This window comes from Myotis yumanensis, unplaced genomic scaffold (genome assembly GCF_028538775.1).
Source record: "Myotis yumanensis isolate MYYU_CA2020_CCGP unplaced genomic scaffold, mMyoYum1.0.hap1 SCAF_3, whole genome shotgun sequence".
NCBI lineage: Eukaryota > Metazoa > Chordata > Mammalia > Chiroptera > Vespertilionidae > Myotis > Myotis yumanensis.
The window spans coordinates 62,037,392-62,054,983 of NW_027223754.1; the positions used below are offsets into that span (position 1 = coordinate 62,037,392).

At 38.9% G+C, this 17,592-nt stretch overlaps 1 pseudogene; it reads left to right on the forward strand.

The window, feature by feature from the left end:
- LOC139006164 (elongation factor 1-alpha 1 pseudogene) overlaps positions 1–10,123 on the forward strand; it is a 92,235-nt pseudogene extending 82,112 nt beyond the window's left edge.
- Positions 10,124–17,592: the final 7,469 nt, after the last annotated feature.

A 17,592-nucleotide genomic window follows, 5' to 3' on the forward strand; every position in this document is an offset into this window, starting at 1 on the left:
ATTTCATGGGAGGTCATACAAATGGAGAGGCTTAGGGTGTGACGGAAGTTCAAAGTAGAGAGACCAATCTAGTCACCAGAAGTAGGAGGAATGGGGTCCTCAGGGCAGCCCTCAGAGGAAGGGATGCCTAAGGTGAGACCCAAACTATTCCTAAGATTTTGCCTGAGGAAGGTAGAGGAAAGGGAGGGAAAAGAACTGTAGTCAGAGGGAAGGGCATGTCAAAGACTTAAAGGCAGGAAGATGTGGGGTCAGGAATGTTCATGTGTGATAACATCAGCAGTGTGTGAAGAATGTCTCCATGGAATGACCTGCCACACCTATTCAGTATTCATACTTTAGCATTTGCACCTCACTGACACTTTCCCTTTTCAAAGCTCACACCCATCATTTTATCCCACATTTTATATTTTTCCATTTTTTAAATTTCTTTATTAAACAGAAGCAATTACAATGGATTGCTTATTAATAATATTATTTAGTACTCTCATTATGGAGTAATACTAATGATTGCATTTCTATTAAATGCTGTCAGTGTCTTAATATTGAACTGTGCTTATAACTTTATTGAAATAATTTCTATATAACGCTCCTAAAGATGAGGTTTCAGCTGCACCACATATAGTCTAAACTTGATGAGGGTTATGCCTTACACCCTCTGTAAAACATTATAATCATATATTCCAATAATAAGTTTCTGTAGAGATGAAGTGGTTGTTTTGTGTAATAAGATCATATGTCTTCCAGCTAGAATAAAATGAGATTTTGAAAACAAAGTTATTGTGTTGTTAAATGGGACATAGGAAAAACATTTCTCCTCCTCAGAACGTTTGTTATAAATTTAAACAGAAAATATTTTTATGGGAACAGCAATCATAACTTATGAACAATTCTATTTCACTGGGGTTTTTTTCAGTGAATCAATATTTTTGGTTGGAAAGAACATTCTTCTAACTTGATATGTTAATGTTCTATAAAATATCTTTGATTTGAAATACTGCATCACTCATGACTTTCATTTTGCCTAGTGAAAGCCAAATCATGTTAATTTTGTGCAAACCACCATCTGTTTTATTATGAAAGAGCACTATTTCTCACTTGCTAAAAATATATACAAGACGGGGGGGAAAGCCTCCAAAGGCTACACTAGTACACATTTAGCCCTGCTACAAACATTCTCTGGTCCCTGAATTGAGCAGATCACCAACCAAATTGGCAAACATTAATATTGCTGCCTGCTTTTCATAGAGAGAAGTGTTTTGTTTCTGTTGGACACATTTTCAGGAAGTGAGGTAATGCTCAGTTTTCCCCTAGGAGAGTAATCCTGGGGCCTGCTCAGAACTGGCTTGATGGGGCCATTGTTTGAAGGTGGAGGGAGGTGGTGGGTGGTATGATGAAACCAAGATAAGACTTAAATCAAAGGCAATGAGTGTGAATGTTCAGTCATTGACGTCAATTAGACTTTTATAGAAGAAGTGGCTATAGTGCGCAGCTTCATGATTAATAAATCCTATTGAACACAGAGGTCTTCCTTCCCCTTCTCTACATCTGGCTCTTCACATAAAATATACCCTTTCCTGAGTAATTTGGAGTTGCCTTCCCGTCCATAAAAGGGGGTGAGGAGACCACAGAGTTTTCAAGTATTTCTCTGTATTGGTTGTAAAAAGGAACTGAATATTTTTCAATATTTACTACTTATAGCCCTAGCTGGTTTGGCTCAGTGAATAGAATGTTGGCCTGTGGGTTAAAGGGTCCTGGGTTCAATTTCAGTCAAGGGCACATGTTGGGGTTGTGGGCTTGATCCCCAGTAGGAGGCATGCAGGAGGCAGCCAATCAATGATTCTTTCTCATCGTTGATGTATCTATCTATCTCTCTTCCTTTCTAAAAGCAATAAAAATATTTTTAAAAGAAATAGGCTTCTTTATCTATAAAAATGGAAGATGTAATAACTTTGTATTTATCATGTGATCAAAATTCCACAGTGACAACTTTTCAACATGTCATGATCAGGGATAGATCATATTTATTAAATACTGTGTGAAATTTAACTTGTGAACTTTTTTTAAAATAAGTAATCTGTAGGAGAATTTGGATTTTCTAAATTCAGTAGTCACCCTAGCTGGTTTGGTTCAGTGGATAGAGTGTTGGCCTGTGAACTGAAGGGTCTCAGGTTTGATTCTGGTCAAGGGCACATACCTCGATTGCAGGCTTGAGGCCAAACCTCAGCCCTGATTGAGGCTCCTTGTGGGAGGCAACCAATCAATGTGTCTATTGCACTTCAATGTCTCTCTCTCTCTATCTCCCCCCTCTCTCTAAAAATCAATGGAAAATTATCCTCGGGTGAGAATTAACCAAAAAAAATATTTTTTAAAAATAAATTCAATAGTCTTCTGTGCCTCTGAATCTTGAGCTTCATTATGCTGCTCAGTCATCCCTTAGTATTTAAATCACTTGGAAAGACCTTTAGTTTGTAAATCTGATTTTTCCTGCTATTATATTTAGCTCTCAAACTGACTAAAACAGAAAAGAAACTGTACTACTTGAAGAATTAACAAAATTGACTCCATTATTTAGCCCAATTAATTCTTCTTGTCTTGCAGCTGAGAAGAAGGCCTCAAGGGCTTTGTCAATCAGGTTTAAAGCTCTCAGGTAAATCCAAATTCTCATTTAAAGTATTCAAAAGAAAATTAAGTCTCAATATGGCCTCATGCTTGTCCTGCTGGGAGAGCTGGCACTCTCAGATTTCACTTTCTTAGTCTTTTTTCATGAAAAGTGTTTTTAAATCTCAGAGAAATATAATCCTTTGTGATTAGATTGATCTCACTTGAAGAAAGTTCCTTATAACTTTGCTGAGGTTGCCCGCTGCTACAAAAATGACAATTGCAACACCTTAGCTCTTTCTCCCCATAATGCAGCCCACTTCTGATCATGCGTTTGGCACACAAATGGATGAACAACACCATGTTGAGTTGGCATTTGTGATATAAATGTGTTGTTCACAATGCAAATTTGTAGTTAACCAACGTTCCAATCATCTGACTGCTCCTCCACAAAGAGGATAGAAAAAAAAGAAAAACCAAGGTTTCAATGCTGAATATTTGGTTCCTATCTGAGATGGATTTTTTATATTAATTTTTTTAATTTTCTTAAAAAATACTTTTACTCACCAATGACTTAGTTATAAAACGCAAGTTCCCATTACTAATAAGTAATCTATTCTTTTCATCTTTCTGTGGCATACAAGAGCCAAAAATGTGTTTGGTTTGTTTATTTGTTATTGCTTTTCTCAGTTTTTACATTCTGCGATAGAAGTAGCCACCAGCCTGGCCGGCATGGCTCAGTGGTTGAGTATCAACCTATGAACCAGGAGGTCACAGTTTGATTCCTGGTCAGGGCACATGCCCAGATTGCGGGCTTGATCCCCAGCGTCCCAGTGGGGGCCCTGCAGGAGGCAGCCGATCAATGAATCTCTCTCATCATTGATGTTTCTATCTCTCTCTCCCTCTCCCTTCCTCTCTGAAATCAATAAAAATATTTTTTAAAAAGAATAAAAGAGAGAAGTAGCCACCAAATTAAAATGGTTCTAAATTGTTTTGGTCTTTCATGGTCATATGCCTTGAATCTCTACTGCTGAATAAAAATGAAAATGGAAGTAAATTACAAGTCACTCCAAAACTGCCCCATAGACAGGAAGGTTCACACTGGGACAATTGCAATAGTCCAGAACTACCCCGTGTTTAAAGACTTCCTAAAAGGATACTGGCAATTTGCCATCTGGGAAAGATGTGAGCTGAATTTCCTGTTGTGTTTAAGACTAGTTGGTCATTTCAGAACAAAATAAAAATTAAAAGAATGAGTGCCTTAGAATATAAAAATACCATCCTCTATTTTTTAAGAAAACCCAGAATTTGACTTTTTCTCTGTCATTATAATTCTGACTGAGCTTAGAAAATGATCCCTACTCAGGGTCTAGAAAAGTTCTACTTAATTTTTTAATTTTATACCTGATGCATAAAAAATTTTTATCTTTCATTTTGAAACCTTCTGAGAATTGTTGGTGCATTCATCATGAAGGTGGACCAGATGCCTCTAAGATTCTTTCATGCTTTACTCTTATTGATGTGTGTTCATGTTCTTCCACTCTGCATTTGCAAACATTTACCATGGACAAACAACATACAAGATATCTGGATGTATTTAAAAAGAGAAGGTTTTTGAGACGCTTATCCTACCTTTTTTCAGGAGAACTTTACTCATATAGATATAACGTGAGTACGTGACCCTTAAATTTCCTCAACTTTATCAGCTTTCCACTTTTCACCTAAAAGTTATCAAACACTTTTTCATTTTCCTGTACCCAAAAGCCCTGATATCAGTGAGTTCTAAGTCTTTACTAATTGCCAGGATTATATCAGAGAGCCTTGACTCTTTCACTATTCTTCTTTGTTGTTGTTGTTGTTGTTGTTGTTAATCCTCACCCAGGGATATTTTTCCATTGATTCTTAGAGAGAATGGAAGGGAGGGAGAGAGACAGAAAAAGAGAAACATCAATGTGAGAGAGACACAGCAATTGGTTGCACCTCAACCGGGGCCAGGGATCGAGCCTGCAACCAAGGTTCATGCCCTCAGGACCAGAACCCGGGACCCTTTAGTCCTCAGGCCGATACTCTATCCCCTGAGTCAAACCAACTAGGGCTATTTCACTATTCTTTAGACACTTCAGGTAGGAAAATTACTGAGACCTTACCATTTGATCCGCAAAACAACACTGTGATCCTGGAGACACTAATCTAATAATATATTTATTTATTTACTTATGTGACACCTTCAGGAGCTTCTTTTTGAGCCTATGGTCATTGACTGACAGTGAGCCTATGGTGGTAGTCTCACAGGACTATCTAATGAGAGAGACAGGCTGCTCTAACCAAGAGGGAACAATAGGAGCCATGGCACAATCTCCAAGTCAAAGGAAAGTGTCATGAGCAGAAGAGGCTTTCAGTGGAACTGGAACTGAGCTGAGGTGGAACGAGGAGCACACATTGATTAGCTAATTACATGGAGAAAGGTGAGGAAAGAGTGAAGGTGAATTCCAGACAAAGGAAACAATAATTATTCAACAAGTATTTCTGTTGGATGCTAGAAACCCAGCAATGCCAATATAATGCAGTAGTTGTATTTGTGTCTGGGGTCACAAAGGCGAAGAACACAGTACAGCATAATGACAGCTATTTCTGAACCTGTCTGCTTCCAGGTGATGTTTAGGCACTTATAACTATTGAATTCTCAGAACAACTTTTAAGAAAACAGATTCAAAGAGACCAGGTTGCTTGCCTGTGATCCCATAGATGTTAAAAAGTAGAGCCATGCCCTGACCGGTTTGGCTCAGTGGATAGAGCATCAGCCTGCAGACTGAAAGGTCCCAGGTTCGATTCCAGTCAAGGGCATGTACCTCGGTTGCGGGCACATCCCCAGTGGGGGTGTGCAGGAGGCAGCTGATCGATGTTTCTCTCTCATCGATGTTTCTAACTCTCTATCCCTCTCCCTTCCTCTCTGTAAAAAATCAATAAATTATATATCTTTTTAAAAAGTAGAGCAAGCCCAGCAGGTATGGCTCAGTGGTTGAGTGTCGACCTTTGAACCAGGAGGTCATGGTTCAGCTCATTGTCAGGGCACATGCCTGGGTTGCAGGCTTGATCCCCACTGTCCTAGTGTGGGGCATGCAGGAGGCAGCCAATCAATGATTCTCTCTCATCATTGATGTTTCTATTTCTCTCTCTATCTCCCTTCCTCTGTGTGTGTGTGTGTGTGTGTGTGTGTGTGTGTGTGTGTGTGTTTAAAGGTAGAGCCAGATTCAAACTCAGGCCAAATATCTCTTAACCATGAGAAGATAGTAGCCTCTCCTCTCCTCAGACAGAAATCAATGGTATGTGTGAGAGTTGACAAGGAGAGGGAGATACATCAGGGAAAGTTTTTATAAAATGGTTACTGAGTAATTAGTAGGACTTAACCAAATGAGGAGATGGGACAAATGCAACCTACAAAAGTATAACTTTGAAGATAAAACCCCTTCTCTGACCACTGTACTTCATCATCAAACCTGATATAGAAATGCTGCCCCTGAACTCTTACAGCGATAAGGCTGCAGAGGTTTTTGGATTTTTATTCTAAGAACAAAGAGAACCCAGTGAAAAGTTTAAGAAGAACACAATTCAATTTGTACTTTAAGAAATCACCGTAATTGATGAATAGAGAATATATTGGATGGGAACAAGAGTGGGTGCAAGGCAACTAGTTGGAAAACTATTTTAGTAATCCCAGTAAGATGTGATGGCAGATTCAGACAGGGTGGTAATATGGAAAGGGAGTAGACAGACTTGAGAAAAAAGTATAGGAGGGGAAAAAATTAGAAGGTAACACTAAAGAAGAAGTAAACACAGGAGGTAAAGCAGATTTGCTAAGGAAAACCTGCCATGATTATGTAGTTCCAACATATAGTTCTAGTGAAGGGTGGATAATAATGTAGGTAGGTTTATAGGAAATGGGACTAGAGAGAAGAAGGCAGGCCCTAAACCATAAAAAGCCTTGTCTGTTTAGCTAAGGAGTATAAAGCTAAGAGATACCATTAAAGATTTTCTTTTTCTGGGGAACGTTTTTTCATATAATTTTTTTTAAATTTTGGGATAGCCCTGGCTGGATGGCTAAGTTGGTTAGAGCATTATCCCACATACCAAAAATTTTCAGCTTCAAATCCAGTTCAGGGCACATACTTAGCTTTCAGGTTCGACTCTCGATTAGGATGCATAAAAGATGCAACTGATAGATGTTTCTCTCTCACCCGATGTTTTTTTTCTCTCTCTCTCTCCTCTTCCTCTCTCTAAAATCAATAACAAAAAGTAAACATATCCTCAGGTGAGAGAAGAAAGAAAGAAAGAAAGAAAGAAAGAAAGAAAGAAAGAAAGAAAGAAGGAAGGAAGGAAGGAAGGAAGGAAGGAAGGAAGGAAGGAAGGAAGGAAGGAAGGAAGGAAGGAAAGAGAGAGAGAGAGAGAGAGAGAGAGAGAGAGAGAGAGAGAGAGAGAGAAAGGAAGGAAGGAAGGAAGGAAGGAAGGAAGGAAGGAAGGAAGGAAGGAAGGGAGGAAGGAATTTAGAGATAAATTTAGATTTCAACAAAGTAGCAAAGATAATACAGAGAGTTCCTGTCTATCCCTCATCTAGTTTCCCCTGATGTCAACATCTTATACAATCATGATGCGTTTGTCAAAACTCAGAACTCCATAATAGCACATTACTACCCATTAAACTCCAGATTTTATAAAGTTTCACCTGGTTTTCCACTAATGTCCCTGTTCTGTTCCAGGATCCCATGCAGGAATCCTGTCCCCTTATGTACCTTTTGGCTGGGATAATTTTTCAGTGTTTCTTATTTTTATGACGTTGACAGTTTTGAGGAGTACTGGTCAGTTTTGCAAACTATCTTTCAATTTGGTTTCACCTGCTGTTTTTCTCCTAATTACATTGGAAGGTTAAAGGATTTTAATAATGGGAATGATAGATCAACCAAAGGACTTGTATGCATGCATATAAGCACAACCAATGGACACAAGACACTGCGGGGGTAGGATAAGGGCATGCGGCAGGGGGTAGGGGATGCTGAGGGAAGGTCAATGGGGGGAAAAAGGAGATATATGTACTACTATGTGTACTGCTTTAAACAATAAAATAAAAATTAAAAAAAAGAATGGGAATGATGCTGATTGAGTTTTAACTTAGAAAGATGACTGTGTATTGAGAGAGGACTAGAATGTTGTCTACTAATTTAGCGATGATAATTCCTGCAATATGAGACTAGAGGTGATTTCTAAACTTTCATCTTTGTAATTCTTTTATCTTGTTTCAGTACTTTATATGGAATGCAGGCCCTTTTATTTTTTTAAAAACAAAAGAGTGATTTTTCTGTCAGAACTAAAACTGGCACTAAGTAAATAATATGTCAACAGTGATTAATTCTGAGTGATTAGAATGTGAATTATTCTCTTCTCTTGGATTTTTCTCAATCTTAAAAAATTCCAAAAGAAAAAGAAAAAAAGAAGGGGAAAATGCTGCTAGAAAATGAGAAGGAAAATGAGAAGAGGGGAAACAGGGGCAACAGACAGGGAACTATTGCAGTAAATATTTGATGTAAGAGAGATGCTGGAGGCCTGAACTCAGTGATGAAGGAATGAGAGAGATACTCAGTAAATGGAGGCCACAGGCCATGATGACTGATTGGATGGAGGGCTCAGGAAGAAGGAAGAGTCTCTGGTTTCTGGCTTAGCAACTTCTGGTAATGTCATTCATACAACCGGTTTGAATGGTACAGCAGGTTTGAGGAGGAAGGAATTAAGTTAGTTGTAGATGCACAGGCAGTGGGATATTGCACCTGACACTATTTCCATTTATTTCTTTCTTGCTTATGTTTTTAGATGCTATTCTTCTGTTTTTTTAAAATATAATTCTCTGGCACGTTATTCAGCATCTTTTTATAAAATTCTTATTTATGAATAAGAATACAGGTATTCTAAAATAATAATTGTTCAGCTTTTTCACAACGGGTTTGCTGCCAGAACACAGGTGTTGTGAAAACTACCAAACCCAAAATGAGAAAGGAAGACCCATATCAACATCGTCATCATTGGACACATAGATTCTAGCAAATCTACCACTACTGGCCAACTGGTCTACAAATATGGTGGGATCAACAAAAGAACCATGGAGAAATTTGAGAAGGAGGCTACTGAGATGGGGAAGGCTCCTTCAAGTATGCCTGGATCTTGGATAAACTGAAAGCTGAATATGAGTGTGGTATCACCATTTGCCGGAAGCTTCCCTGTGGAAATTCGAGACCAGCAGTATTATGTAACCATCATTGATGCCCCAGGACACACAGACTCCATCAGAAACACGAGTCCAGGCACATCTCAGGCTGACTGTGCTGTCCTAATTGTTGCTGCTGGTGTTGGTGAATTTGAAGCAGATATCTCCAAGAGTGGACAGACCGTGAGCATGCCCTTCTGGCCTACACGCTGGGTATGAAACAGCTGATGGTTGGCGTTAACAAAATGGATTCCACTGAGCTACCCTATGGCCAAAAGATATAAGAAAATTGTTAAAGAAGTCAGCACCTACATTAAGAAAATTGGCTGCAACCCTGACACAGCAGCATTTATGCCAATTTCTGGTTGGCATGATGTCAACATGCTGGAGCCAAGTGCTAATATGCCTTGGTTCAAGGGATGGAAGGTCACCCGTAAAGATGGCAATGCCAGTGGAACCACGCTGCTCGAAGCTTTGGATTTTAGCCTGCCACCAACTCATCCAACTGACAAGCCCCTATGTCTGCCCCTCCAAAATGTCTACAAAATTGGTAATATTAGTGCTGTCCCTGTGGGCCGAGTGGAGACTGATGCTTTCAAACCCGGCACGGGGGTCACCTTTGCTCCAGTCAACATTACAACTGAAGTAAAGTCTGTTGAAATGCACCAAGAAGCTTTGAGTGAAGCTCTTCCTGAGGACAATGTGAGCTTCAATATCAAGAACATGTCTGTCAAAGATGTTCGCCGTGGCCATGTGGCTGGTGACAGCAAAAATGACCCACCAATGGAAACAGCTGGCTTCCAGCTCAGGTGAGTTTTCTGACCCATCCGGACCAAATCAGTGCTGGCTAAGCACCTGTGCTGGTTGTCACTCAGCTCACATCACTTACAAATTTGCTGAGCCGAAAGAGAAGATTGATCGTCATTCTGGGAAAAAGCTAGAAGATGGCCCCAAGTTTTTGGAATCTGGTGATGCCGCCATTGTTGACATGATTCCTGGCAAGCCCATGTGTGTTGAGAACTTCTCTGACTACCATGTTGCTGTTGGGCCATGTTGCTGTTCATGACAGGAGACAGACAGCTGCTGTGGGTGTCATCCAAGCAGTGGACAAGAAGGCAGCTGGAGCTGGCAGTCACCAGGTCTGACCAGAAAGCTCAGAAGGCTAAACGGATATTTTCCCCAATACCTGCCACCCCAGTCTTAATCAGTGGTGGAAGAACAGTCTCAGAACTCTTTGTCTCAATTGGCCACCGAAGTTTAATAGTAAAAGGCTGATTAATGATTATAAAACATTGTAAAACCTTCCGAAGGAAAGAATATTTTGTGAACCATTTGGTTTTTTCTCTGTGTGTGAGGCAGTTTTTAAATTATTCATCTTTAAAATCATTGCTTTTCAATGCAGACAACTTGACCAAAAATCTGTCACAGAATTTTGAGACTCATTAAAACAAAGTTTAATGGGGGGGGGGGGGGGGGCGTAATTGTTCAGATTGGCCCCCTCTCTTTCTAGATTCATGACCATGACACATTAGTTAAAACTCAGAACCAACATCAGTACATTACTACTTACTAAACTTCAAATTTTATTTAGATTTGACTATTTCTTTTTACTAATATCATTTTCCTGCATTTTTTTCGGTTCCAGGATCCTGTAGGTTTCTCTATTTCTCATGGGAAAAGCAGAATGCAAAGATCTCACTCTACCTTTGCACTTCCCAGAAATATGAACTTAGGTCTAAATTAAACACTCTGAAGATGTTTCTTCATTCATAAAATCAGAATGATAATATCAGCTCTGCCTTATTCAGAATGTGTTTGTGTGAATCATAAATGTAGATATGGGTACTGCCTTAGTCCATTCAGGCTGCTATCACAAAATGCCACAGACTGGGTGGCTTATAAACAACAGAAATTTATTTCTCAGAGTTTGGGAGGCTGGAAGTCCAAGATCAGGGTGTCAGCATGGTCAGGGGAGGCCCCTCTTCTAGGTCACAGACTTCTTGTTGTATCCTCACATAGAGGAAAGGGGCAAAGGGCTCTGTGTGGCCTCTTTTATAAGGGCACTAATACCATTCATGAGGGTTCCATCCTCACGACCTCCAAAGGCCCCACCTCCTCATACCATCATTTTAGGGGTTAAGTTTCAATATGGTCACGTGCCAAATAATGACTTTTCAGTCAAAAAAAGACTGTACATTATGGCGCTCACATAAAATTATAACGGAGCTGAATTTCCTGTAAGAAATAGAGAGTATGTTGTTCAGGAAGAATTTTTTTTCTCTGATGGGAGCAGTATCTATGAGGCTTGGCCATAGATTCCCTCTCACTCACAACACCTCAATTTTGAGTGCACATATTACTTCCCAGTCAGCCTCTGACCTGTTTCAGCACAGAGGAGCCTGTCTCCCCAGCATTACATATTCAGAGGGCACTACTGCCATCCCAGATCTAGCTTGATGGTCTTCAGAGTGCATCGCTGTAAATTCTTGTTGAGGACCTAAGATCCTGTCCAAGAATACAGGTCCAAAGAAGCAGTGTTAACAAGCCTTAAATGACACTGCCACCTTAGTAAAAGCTTTCTGGGGCAGCGTGGAGCCAGCCTGTCCCTGTACTTTGGAAATATTTTCAGGTTGTAAAGATATAAAGCACAGATAAGTTTTATTTCTTCCACCAGCTCAATGCCAGAGAGAGCCCTTTGTGTCAGATAGGGACAGTGGAACCAAACACAGACTTCCAAATCAAAAACTGAGAATCTTCAGTTCCACGCCCTCTCCATGTTAAACATCCTCTTTTTTAATGAATTGCCACAAAGTTTATTAATCTAATCACTGCTCCAACATGCAATAGGCAAAAATCACACTGCCATGAAAATCCCCTATGTTGTCATAGCTGGGTGGCTCAGTTAGTTGGAGCATCATCCAGTGCATGAAAAGGTTGCAGGTTCAATTCCTGGGCAGGGCACCTACCTAGGTTGCAGATTCCATCCCCAGTCAGGATGTATAAAGGAGGCAACCCATCAATTTTTCTCTCACATCGATGTTTCTCTCTCTCTCTCTCTCTCTCTCTCTCTCTCTCTCTTTCTCTCCCCCCCCCCCCAATAAAAACATATCCTCAGGTGAGGATTATTTAAAATTCCTTCATTTCTCCATCTTGATTTCTTATTCCTCCTGATCCTCAGGCCACCACTTTTCACTCCCTCCTGACAGTCTCTATTATGGTGATCTACACCTGGGTAAGCCAGTTTCTTCTAGATATTTCCAGTCAATCCAGTCCATAGCCCTGTCCATGGAGCAGCATCGAAAGCTCAGTGTTCTATTTCTGACCCTGTCAGAAGGTAGCAGGAGAGTGCAGGTGGGACAGTATCTATAAAGTCTACAGTACTGTACAGGCCTTCACATTCACTCACTGCTCACTCACTGACTCACTTCCAGTCCTGCAAATTTCACTCATGGTAAGTGCCCTGTACAGGTGTGCCATTTTTTTATCTTTTATACCATATTTTTACAGTATCTTTTCTACGTTTGGATATGTTCAGATAACAAATATTTACCATTGTGTTACAATTGCCTACAGTGTTCAGTACAGTCATATGCTGTACATATTTGTAGTTAAGAAGCAATAGGCTATACCATCTAAGTTTGTGTAAGCGCTACCTGTGATGTTCACACAATAACAAAATGGAATTTCTGAGAACGTATCCCCACTGTTAAGTGATGCATGATTGTATGTGAATTTGGGCGGACACATTCAGAGCATAGCAGATTCCCTGATGCGCATTAAATGTCTAAAGCTATACAGACATAGGCATACTATTTTGTGAGTTAATGCGGACTATAATTTACTGCTAATAGGAATAGAGCTAAGATGTGGGTGACTGACAAGATCAGTTCAACAAAACATGTATGTACTGTTGGCTTAGAAATGTATTTCTGAAGCGTGTTGATATTTAAATATGTGTGTTTCTAATATTCTGGCAATTTTGTTCAAACAAAATACTGATGCCAAACTGAAGATCCAATCCAAAAGGTGCTAAAATGTCTACTCTCCTCTCTGAGCCCGGTCAGTTCCTCTCTGCAAACCAGTTCATCCTGGGGATGAAGAGCCCGATCTTTACTGTCACTCACCACCAAGCAAACCTACCTTTTCTCCAGTGCTCCCTCAGATGGCTTCAATATGTGGGCTTCGTAAAAACCACTTAGTGAGATGCAAAGTAATAAAGGAGCAGCGTGAAAGGTTTACAAAACCTTTATCTACTTAAACACACCCCTGAAAAACAAATCAAAGTTTTACACCAGCTGTTAACAGATGTGACAGCAAGATGTGCTTACAGCAGTGACGTGGGATATCCATCAGAAGAAAGCCATTTACTAGCTGCAGTTAACTACTCTATCAGCCTCCTTGCCAGCTGCCCTCTCTCAGCCTTGGACAGTTGCTCTTAGATGCCTCTATGGCAAATGAAACAACAATATCTAATATTTCAAGCTGAACTTATAGCCTGTCTCTAGCGAGGGTATCAAATTCATGCCACTCGGTTTATGTTCTGAGTCCATTTGAGGATTCTTTTGTTCTATTTCTTTACTTTGCCTTTGCTTCATTTTTCTTCTTTTTTAAATTTTTATCTTTTTCTTTTGAGAAAGAGAGAGAGAGAGAGAGAGAGAGAGAGAGAGAGAGATTTGTTTTTCCACTTTACTTATGCATTCATTGGTTGATTCTTCTCTTTGCCCTGACAGGAGATCAAAACTGCAACCTTGGTTAACCAACTAAGGACCCAGCCAGGGCTGTCTCATTTTTCTTAAACCTAATTTTTACTTATTTCGATCTTGTGATATATGTGCCTTCATAAAGTACCTTTGTAAACTACTTTTTTATATATACATCTTTGCAAACTATCTTCATAATTCCTTTTAGAAACAAGATAAATAAATAAATAAACAAACAAACAACTTGCTTCTCTGTTCTCTTTTCAAGATTCAGCATTCATCTTCCCCAACACATGAGTGCCACATAGATTTTTCAGCTTCCTCTCTGCCTACCCTACCCCTCCAAATATTGTATATGCAATTCCCTATCTTAGTACTATCTACCTTTCACTGTCGCAAATGTTATCTTGTTTAATCATCCTCCTCCCAACCCTTGCTCAGAAAAGTTAAATTATTTGTCTAAGTACATTCAGAGTCTGTATTTGAACCCTAGTCTAATTGATTCAAAATCTTATGGTCTTGCCACCATTCCACCCAACTCTCTGGTGTCTGTAGGTTTGGCATTTAACAGGATTGAAACACCATTGAGCCTTCACCACCATATTTCCATTGCCACATTAGCTGGTATAAGCTTGGGCAACACCTCTTCAGCGTGGCTCCTTGTCTCCATAAATCTTCTGACTCCAATTTTAAACTTTGTCCCATTATAGGCAGAACAAACACTTTGCCAAAATAAAATTTATCCTTGACATTCTGTGGAATAGTCCATTCCCATTATCAGGATATTTTCTAACTTACCACTATCAGTTTAAACATAAAGAATGATTATCAAATTTTTTTACTCTAAACCTCAACTCTCAATTCTTTCCTGAGTTTTCAGATCTCTGTCACATATCCTCTAATTACTAATTTCATTCTTATTCTAAACTCCAGATCCTACTCCCTAAAATTGATCTCCCTTCAACTATGTCTATGTCTATCTCCCTCAATTCCCCAGGTATAAACATCTTAGAGTCTTAGTTTATGTAGAGAAAATGGAATTATAAAGTTTAACGGTGACTCCTGCTTCAGAACATGTTTTCTCCGGGCTGGAGCGGCTTAGTTGGTTGAAGCGTGGTCCATGCACCAAAGGGATGCCATTTAGATTCCCTGTCAGGGCAGGTACCTAGGTTGTGGGTTCAATCCCTGGTCAGGTCACATGAGGAAGGCAACTGGTTAATGTCTCTCTCTAAGCATGTCCTCAGGTAAAGATTTTAAAAACTTTTTTAAACAAACATGTTTTAGACTAGTCATTTCAGCCACCTTCCTCCACATTAGTAAAAAGTTGACAATATTCATAACTTTATGAATATTATCATAAGAAAGAATGGAGTACTGATACATACAACAAGGTGGGATGCACCTTGAAAACATTATGCTAAATGAAAGAAGCCAGACACAAAATGTCACAAATTATATGATCTCATTTTATAACATTTCTAGAATCAATAAATCCACAGACTGGTGGTTGTCAGAGGCAGGAAAAACGGGGGAGGCACTGCTTTTAATAGGTAAGGAGTTTTATTTTGGAATGATGGGAATGTTTTAGAACCAACCAGATAGAGGTGATAGTTGTACAACATTGTGCATGTACTAAATGCCACTGAATTGTTCACTTTAAAATGGTTAATTTTATGCTATGTGAATTTCACCTCAATAAATTACTTTTTTTAAAAACAGACTTCTAACAAATCTATCAGCTTTCAATATCTCCCTATTGCATTCCAATCTATCCCTTGCTGGCAGATTTATCTTCCTGGTATAACACTTTCATTAGGAATCCACTATGGTTTCCCTTTTTTTATCAAGGTTAAACTCATCTGCCTTCAATGATCAGGGTCCTCAAACTTATTTTCCATAAATACTACTGCACATTAATGCTTGTCTCCTCAACAAATTTCAGATATGGCCCCTCAGGCTCATTTCTCAGGCCAGGAGTCTCAATGTCCACCTAAAATTATCTAATGACCATCTTTAAGCTTCCTTCATCTTGTTCTAGCTTCTCTATGCATCACTAATATCTCTCTTCTTTTAACTCTTTACCCATTTCAGACAGTTCTAAAGAATGTAGTACTTTCATTTGATATGTAAAGTTCAAATTACCTAACCAGATCATAAGTTCCTTTCAGGCAAAATATTATGTCAGAGACATCATTGATTCTCACACTGACTACTTCACTTTTGGGAATATAAGAATAACTTAATAAATGCTTCATTGATTACTCATTAACTACTGCTCAGGAAATTCAATCATCTGTTTCTCCCACTCCTGCTAAGCTATAGTATACCCTTTGTTTGGGAAAATCCCCAACCTACTCTGTGAAGACTCTTTCACTTCCTTCATTTAGCAAGTAATAGTTTCTCTAATTTAGGGGAAATTGACTATATGCCATCGAACAAAGAATCGCCATTAATACACACAGTCCCAGGAGTTATGGGGTACAATAACCATGGCAATTTACATTAGACATCTTTTCTTCATAGGGAATTCCTGAAGCCACTTTTTAAATATTTTTCTGTAGAAAGAACAGCTAGTCATAAGTGGAAAGACAGACATCTACGGAACCAATGCTTAGGAAACACACTTCAATATATGCCCCTCAATTTGTTAAAAAAAACAAACAAAACAAAAAATAAATCATTTTTGAAAACACTAAATCGTTTATCCAACCGACTAGTCTTTTACAGCCTGTTCACTCTCCTTTGTCCCATATATTTATCATGTGGCATAATGGGAAAAGCATTACTATGCTAAAGCATTTTTAAGAGGTTATGGTTGGGTAAAAAGGGGGACATATGGAAATCAGTTAAAACACAAGTTCAAATCATGACGCTGGAGTAAGGAAAGTAATTTTGCCTCTAAACTAGGGACATCTCAGTGATTAATTTTTAATAAGCCCAATGAGAATAAAGACAAGGATAAAAGGTCTTCCAGTTTTAAGTAGCTTTCTTTTCTGAGAAGCAAGAGTGCTATGCTATATAACAAAGCTGTAGAGGTGAAGTGGGAGTGGGAGCAAATTATAAACATATCAACACCCAATAGACATAGCTCCAAACACAGAGGAAATCTGATAAGACAAATCAGCATAATAAAGAGATCCCAATTATTTCTAATAACAGAGATTTGCAGTTTTCATGATATCACAATGACATCATTGTACTTACTAATACATGCTGGTAAAGTCCATAAACTATGTTGTTTTATACATTTATATGTGTATTTTTTCATGATTAAAGTTCTTTTTTACTGTATTTCTTGTCATATTTTCATGAGCAATTCCAGCTTGGCTTTAGAACAACATTTTTTCACCCACATGGGAAACCTTGCCAAACCTCCAAGGTTTTGCAATATTCTTTTGTAGTATTCATTCTATCAGAGAATCAAGAAAATATTAATTTTTTTCTAAAGAGAGAAGCATGCTTCCCTGCCAAACACCCAAGTTACAGTATGATATAATATTAACACATTCAGTATGTTATCCAAAGACTTCAGTGGAGATACCATGGTAGCTGTTAGCTTCAATGAGAGGTGTATGTGTGGAATTAAGGAGCTGAATGTGGCTCAGAGCCTTTAAGCCTTTTCATGAACAAATACATAATTTAAGATTCTTGCTATCTTTTTTCCTAGCCAGTTCATATGATCAATCACTTCATTTTTCACAACCCCAGGACTCCTAAGATGCAATGCTTCTTAGATATCCTGCAGTGGGACCTTTTATTCAACACAGAATATCTTTACCATGAAAAACCATACAGGTTTGAAAGCAGAAATGACCTGTTCTCAATTCAGGACATTAGCCCCAGGAACTACAAAGTGTCTTTATTTCTTGAGGTTTAAATACATTTAAAAGCCACCATGGCAGCAGTTTGAAGGAGAAGAAAGAGGAGAAAATAAAGAGGACTGTGGGAGAAAGAGAAGAAAAAAATCAGAGAAGAAAGAATTTAGTCTCTAGGACACACGGAGGCTTGAGATAGCACACCCAAGTTATGTTTCTCTCTAAAACT